Genomic DNA, 7,500 nt, shown 5'->3' with positions numbered 1-7,500 from the left:
TGTCACAACCTAATTCCTTTGGATAAGATGACCAATGGCTTTTACAACGCCAGAACAGATGGTGGCAGTAGTGTGCGGATTGTGTGTGGCAGCCGGAAACAACGAGCTTGCCGAGTTCTTTGACTGAATACATATCCGCGGACACTCTGAAGGCGGGTAAGTCAAAAAAGTAAACCACTGTAGGGCTGTTTGCATTTATCATGACTTTCCCTAGAATCACATTTATATCACCCGTTTCGTTAGTGTACTTAGTTTTGGCATCAAGGCATACGTTTTATGAGCAAGAGAGTAAGCTTAGCTGGCTAATTCTCACCAATTCAAACTGGTTAGCGGCTAAGTATCGATATAGTCTCCTTGTTTTAACTATTGTTGGGAGTTTGGAAGCTGTCACCCATGTTGTACTGTATGCATGTTTGCATGTGTGACATTATTTTCGGTTACTTTGCGAGTTATAGCGAAAGAAACTACCTGGCAGCCCATAACGGGCAGCTAGCTAATTTATGCTAGGTGACAACAGCTGGTTCATTAACGTTGTATTAGTTCTATGCATTGACGTTGCGAGACCCGTGTGCGTCTGATTTCAAATGTATCCAGGACAGTCGTAGATACCATCAGTAGCTCTACACACATCAATGACACAGGGGAAGTAAAGTTACCGCTGATTTTTGGTATTGCTCCGTCTGACTGTGTGTGTACGGCCACAGTAAATGTTGATTAGCCGGTGGAACTTTTCGGTTTGAAAAAAGACTAGACGTGAGACTGCGTGACAGAAAGGGCTGTGTGTGCTTGTATATGGGTGCGCGTTTGAATGGGTGCGTCGTGTGTAGAACTAGATGCTGCAGTTTGCAGCTGGTTTGATTCATGTCGTGGGTCACTTACCAATGTATGTAGGCCTAATTGGCTATGACCTTTGAAATAGTTGAAAGTAAATCCCAGTAGTATCTAGTGAAACACACATGCAAACGCCCTTCTGTCCCTCATTCCCTCAAACTCGATCTTCTACATTTGTTGTGTAAAAAGGACATAGCAAGTTTTTTGTATCAATGATCACTTTAGGATATTCCAGTGCATTTACATTCAATATATACTGTACCTTGAGTGAGGTAGAAATGCATATTGTTGCAAATATAAATACTGTTAATTTGTTATGTTTTGTAATTAATCATTTACTGAATTTCTTTGTAGAATATGTTACTATTATTTGGGTTTTTGTTCTCTGCATAACTGTCTCTTTCACCTATATTAATTCCTCAGCATTCAAGATGTTTGTAGGGTCCTCACCTCAGCTACCTCTCACAAGGTGCCCCTGAAAAAGGTGATGAAAGTTCTTGTGTAGTATCTAATCTATGACTATTAGCTCGTGTGTGTGTGTGTGTGTGTGTGTGTGTGTGTGTGTGTGTGTGTGTGTGTGTGTGTGTGTGTGTGTGTGTGTGCGTGTGTGTGTGTGTGTGTGTGTGTGTGTGTGTAAAATCTGTTGTAATTATTTTACATTTTTCTCTGCATAGCTGTCTCCTTCACCTATATTAGTTTATCTGTCTTTCTGGTCACAACAGAAATTCAAGACGTTTGGGTCCTCAGCTCAACTGACCAAGCTTTGCTCATTGAAGGCATGAAGTAATTTGTGATGCCCCCACGATTGCAGTTTTTAAACGCAGATGGCTTGCTCTTTTTAACATGTGCGAGGTAAGTTATTTGTTGATTTTTGTGTGTGTTTATTTCCTCATTTTAGTAAGACCATCAGGCCTTTTTGTAACCTTTGTCACAAGTCTTAAGTTACAAGTATTTTGTAGGTATGTGTTTTGTGCCCTGTTTCAAGTTAAGTGCCAAGTTCAAGAGGATCATGACAGTTGGTTTGCTGTTGAATTTCTTCTCAGAGCTGGATGGTCTTTCAACAACACTGCTCCGGGTCTTCAGCAAGAAAGGTGCTTCTCATGCAAGGAAGATACAGAGGATCCTGGTGCCCATGACTCAGGTAAAACATGCACACTGCCATGCGTCACAGTAATGCTAAAATTTCAAGATCTAATGTAATGGGGAGAAGTAGGGTGTCTTGGATCATATTGCATTTCTCCCACTAATTTCAATCCTTCAGCCAGTTTTGAACTCATTGTCTTCACCTCAGTTCTAACTACAGCTGGCTTTACACACAGCAGTCCTGGGCAATGATATAACAGTCTTTTGCAGGTCAGTTGATGTGGTTGCTGCTCTGTTTTATTATTATTTTATTTTTTAATTTGATTCTCATGTCTGTCTGGCTTGCGATTCCCATGAAATGATCAGGGGAGTTAAAGGTACACTGTGTACGAGTTTTAGTTGTTTATTTCTGGAATTCATGCTACCCATTCACTGATGTTACCTTTTTCATGAATACTTACCACCACCATCAAATTCTAAGTATTCATTATGACGGAAAAATTGCTATTTTCATACATGAAAAGGGGGATCTTCTCCATGGTCCGCCATTTTGAATTTCCAGAAATAGTCATTTTTAGCTGCAGAAATGACTGTATTTGGGCCATACTAGAAAATATTAGTTTATTACTTGGTAAGCTTTCATGAAAAGGTCAAATTTGGCAATAGGCAGCCCAGTTTCAATTAGCAGCATAGTTGCAGTACCTTTTTTGACAATTTCCTGCACAGTGTACCTTTTTAAGGTCAGACATCACATTTTGGCATCACTTCAGTACGTTTGGAACCAGGGCTGAGTGCTGAAATGGTACCGAGTACTTGGGGCTAATGGAAAAGTGTCAGAGCTGCACCATGCCATATCAAACAGTGACGTACTGTACCACTTCACTGCCAGTACCAACGATACACTACGCCAGTGTTTTCCCAACCTTTTTTGTCTTGTGTACCCCCTAAGCCTTTTCACTGTGCCATGAGTACCCCCTAAGTCAAGTTTTATATAGCTTTCTCTATGCTAATGTCACTAAGATCCATGTATTTGTTAAAATTACAAATTGTCCAAGTACCCCCTGCAGTGTGCTTGCCTACCCCTAGTGGTACACGTACCCCTGGTTGGGAAACACTGCACTACGCTACTAGATAAATGAGATGTGTCCTTTGTTTAATGTGGTTGTACCTGTACTGCGTTTATTCTTCCTGTTGGTTAAAATGTTTTTCCTGCATGTTTGTTTCCTGGCATACATTGACCGGCCCTCATACGCAGACTGACAACATTGATGTGAAGAGGGAGTGCATGCTGAGGAGCTGACGGTCTACCTGAATGAAGAGCCAGACAAAGTGGTATGTTACAACTCGGCAGCTAGATCTGTCTTTTTCGTTATTAGGTGGCATAGGGAGATCGCACACATCAGTGGCCTGCGAGGCTCATTTTGTTGGGCTCTGGTGGGCTCCTCCTGTGCTACCTGACATGTCTCCTGGCATCTCATCCACGTTCTGGACACTGCTGGAGGACACACCAAACCTTCTTGCATTGATGTGCCATCTTGGCCTCAGTTATGTGTTCTTTGCAAACACGAATCTGCCCAATTCCAGCTTTGCTAAAGCACCCTCACATCATCACAAACCCTTTGCCAAATTTCACGTTCAATCCAACACCAGTCATCTCTGATTTGTAGATCTCTGCAGGTCTCTATCTACCCATGAGGGTGTTGCACTTGCTGTGGTACATTGCGAAGGCCGCATTACTGAAGCAGCAGAAGTTATCTTAGAAGAAAACTTAAACTCAATATAGGTTTTAGTTCTGGAATACGATCGTGCTGTAGGGTAATAATTTTCTCATAGTTTCACCTTAGACAACTCCCCCTTAGGAGACCAAACTTTGAGCAGACTCTTTTGCATTGGATGGGTGGGGTTTGACATATCTTTCTCTCTCATGCAATTTTTGGTTGACAATGTGCCTAAAAGGCCAATATGTTCAAAATACTAATAATTGTGCTGGTGGGGCAGCCGTGGCCTAGTGGTTAGAGAGTTGGTTTTTCAATCTATTGGTTGCAGGTTTGAATCTCCCCTGACCTGTCACTACATCTCCATCCATGGCTAAAGTGCCTAAGGCAAGGCACCTAACCCCACATTGTGCCAGGGCCTGTAACCAATACCCTGAAAAGTAATAAATGTAAGTCGCTTTGAATACATGAAAGCGTCAGCTAAGTGTAATGTAATGTATTGTAACAATTTTGCACACTGTATACTTAGCTGTATGTGTAAAGTTTCTCACCAACACTCGTGAAAAGATCATGACCCTGTTTCTCAAAAGCACCGTTGTTAGTTAGCGACTTTGGTATTTTGCCAATGGGAAATTGCATGCAAGCAAAGTTTTTACTGTAGTTACCAATGATGCTGTTGAGAAACATACTCCAGAATGGGGTCATAGCCACACCAAAAACGAAGAGAGGTAATTGAACATCAGTTTGATCTCACATTCAATTGCCTAAACAGGCAGTGTGAGGGCACACAAGTCAACATCCTCCTCATACCTTTCATAAACTATACTAAATATACTACTATACTACTTTTTCCCATCTCTGGGTGTGTTAGGGTGGACAGAAATGCCCCAAACTTGCGCCCACAAATACCGCTTACGGCTTCAATCATGGGTTTTGTTTACTGTTTTCCAGGATGTTGTTCTGGACGGTCCAGCTGAAACGTATTGTCTTCGTGTGTGTGTGTGATCGGCAGAGAGTCCTCAACGACATTGGTAACGTACCTGTGGCCATTGCAGTGTTTGTTTTGGTTTATGCTCTTAATCTCTGTTACCTTCCAGAATGGAAGTACACTTTCAAATTTCTGTTTCATTCTAACCGTCTGTTTCATCAGTTTTTGCACTGCTTTTAAATGTACACTGTGTAAGATTCTTAGTTGTTTATTTCCAGAATTCATGCTACCCATTCACTAATGTTACCTTTTTCATGAATACTTAGCACCACCATTAGGGTGCATCAGTTGCCCCCTATGAAAAGATATGGCCTTGGCCCTATAGTAAAAATGTTCTACACCCAGTAAAAACACACTGTGTAAAATATTTTGAAATTTGGATGAAGTCTACCGGGGCCACCAGCCCCATGAAAATAGAAAATAATGGTGATGGTCAAAATCTTGAATAGAAACAGGGCTGGACTGGCCATCTGGCATGGCGGGCATTTCCCGGTGAGCCCCGCACCCTCGTGGGCCCCCATTGTTTTATTTTTTACATTACTGAAAATAGGGGCCCATGAGGGTGCGGGGCCCACCGGTGAGTCAGTTCTCCGGCACTAATAATAATGAGGGGGCCCCCTTAAATCCGAAAGTGCCCGGGCCCTATTTATCGCCCAAAACAGCCCTGAATAGAAATGGACATTTTGCTGCATAAAGCTACCCAATAAAAACATATTGCCTTACTGTGTGATAAAAAAAAATCTATGCACAGTAAAATCACTCTGTGAAAAATTTAGATTAATTCTACTGGGTCCACCAGTTACGTGAAACACGTAAGGGTTAACGTTCGGCGAGAAGGTCGCTACCGTGGAATAGCAGCACGACAGAGAGAATCTTTAGACCCCGACGCGGAGCGGAGGGGTCTTGTTCCCTCTGAAGTGCTGCTATTCCACAAAGCGACCGACTCGCCGAAAGTTAACCCGCTTATTATATGGATATACTTAAATGATTCACACATGGCGGGGACATTTCTTTAGGCCTATTTAATGTTAAGTCTATTATAGTTTTTAATGTTAAAAGATTGTTGCTGCGCAAAACAAAACAGTGCCGTTGTGGAACACCGCTAGGCAACAGCTAGGTAGCCAGGACAACAGGTGTTGTCTATCACAGCAGCCGATTAGAGTCTTGTTGAAAAGTCGCTTTAGCAGTGAAAAGTCTTGTTGCCATTGACAGCGGTCTGTTATAGACCAACCCGTCCGTTATCGAAAAATAACAGACGTGCGAACGTTGGGGAGCCCCGTTGAAATGAATGGAGCATTCGACCGATGACGTCACACCATATAATAAACATATATAACAGTCATGCAGCTTTGCAATATCTTGCTTGATACTAGCACTAGTAGATACTAGTGGTCCAAGGCAGCAAGGAATTGATATTGTGTTGCAAAAGAGCAAATTTGCCTAAATATAGCAGTTTGACCATCAGTCTGTCCTGAGACTGAAGTCTGTGTAAGTGGATCGACTGAATACACAACCTGCTTAGATATTCCTTCTGTTTGTGCTCCCAATACAGGTGATTTCACTAATTACCTCATCAACCTGGCTTAAGTGGTAATTAGGCTCAGCTGGTTCATTATATTGGCTGGGGCAAATGTGTCACACGGTTTGTCCACCTCTGTTTTAAGACAATGGCAAACCTAGATTCAAAAGCTACAATCCAGTGCCACAGATTTCAAATTACCTGGTTTTACCTGTCCAATGGGGCACCTAAGTCTCCACCCCTTCCGGGCGGCTTAGCTGGCAACGCAAAAACTTTTGACTGGGCTGTAATGGACTGATCAAAGCTATTTTCCGACCCACCTCGCATTTCCCCGTCGATCATACATATGCTGTGCCTCAGAATTAATAACAACCAATGGTGTGCTTGTTGACTTCACTTGGCAAGCGATTTTTGAGTTGTGTGTGTGCAAAAATATACAATTATTTGGACTACACAACAGACGTCGCATGTCCGACGTGCAGCCACTTAAGCCGCAGTGCAGCGGTAGGGTTGGCTGTGCCTCGGTTCACGTCAGATATGCGACGCGCATGTGTAGTCTCTAACAAAGTTTTGCCTAAAAACTAAAATAACGTTTCTTGCGTGTCTCAAATGAGTGGTCTTACGACGCACATCCAAACCTTTCAAATTCACTGTCATCATATGTGAAATCCGGAGCACATGCAAAACGGGATTCGGATTTAGCTTGATGCGCTCCATTAACTCTCATTCAAAATTTTGAGAGCTCCAGCCCCATGGATCGGAAGTAGAAGGGTGTGACTTAGGTGCCCCATTGCCCTAACTGGAAAGTTAAAACTAGGTATGTCATTTGGAATATGTGGCACTGGACTTCAGCTTTGGAATCCAGGTTGCCCATCACCATCACCATTATTTTGTATTTTCATGGGTCTGGTGGACCCGGTAGAATTCATCTAAATTTCAACATATTTTACACAGAGTGATTTTACTGTGCATAGAACATTTTTATCACACAGCTGAGACAATATGTTTTTATTGGGTAGCTTTATGCAGCAAAATGTCCATTTCTATTCCAAGATTCTGACTATCACCATTATTTTCTATTTTCATGGGGCTGGTGGCCCCGGTAGACTTCATCCAAATTTCAAAATATTTTACACAGTGTGTTTTTACTGGGTGTAGAACATTTTTACTATAGGGCCAAGGCAATATCTTTTCATAGGGGGCATCTGATGCACCCTAACCACCATCATATTCTTAGTATTCATTATGACTGGGAAAAATTGCATTGGGATCTTGGCCATTTTGAATGTCAAGAAATTGCCATTTTTAGCTGCAAAAATGACTGTATTTGGGCCATACTATAAAATATTTGTTTATTACTTAGC

At 42.1% G+C, this 7,500-nt stretch overlaps 1 protein-coding gene and 1 long non-coding RNA gene across 2 annotated transcripts in view; one reads left to right on the top strand and one right to left on the bottom strand.

Moving 5' to 3' along the window:
- LOC134443321 (neurexin-1a-like) overlaps positions 1-7,500 on the bottom strand; it is a 438,835-nt gene that overhangs the window by 364,861 nt on the left and 66,474 nt on the right. The gene's annotated exons all lie outside the window — the stretch shown is intronic.
- On the top strand, positions 1,133-3,608 carry LOC134443327 (uncharacterized). Its single transcript, XR_010033650.1, has 4 exons — positions 1,133-1,315; positions 1,554-1,683; positions 1,875-1,972; positions 3,170-3,608. It is a non-coding gene; the product is annotated as an uncharacterized LOC134443327 (long non-coding RNA).

Source organism: Engraulis encrasicolus, unplaced genomic scaffold (genome assembly GCF_034702125.1).
Source record: "Engraulis encrasicolus isolate BLACKSEA-1 unplaced genomic scaffold, IST_EnEncr_1.0 scaffold_30_np1212, whole genome shotgun sequence".
NCBI lineage: Eukaryota > Metazoa > Chordata > Actinopteri > Clupeiformes > Engraulidae > Engraulis > Engraulis encrasicolus.
This window is presented reverse-complemented; position numbering and strand designations above follow the sequence as displayed.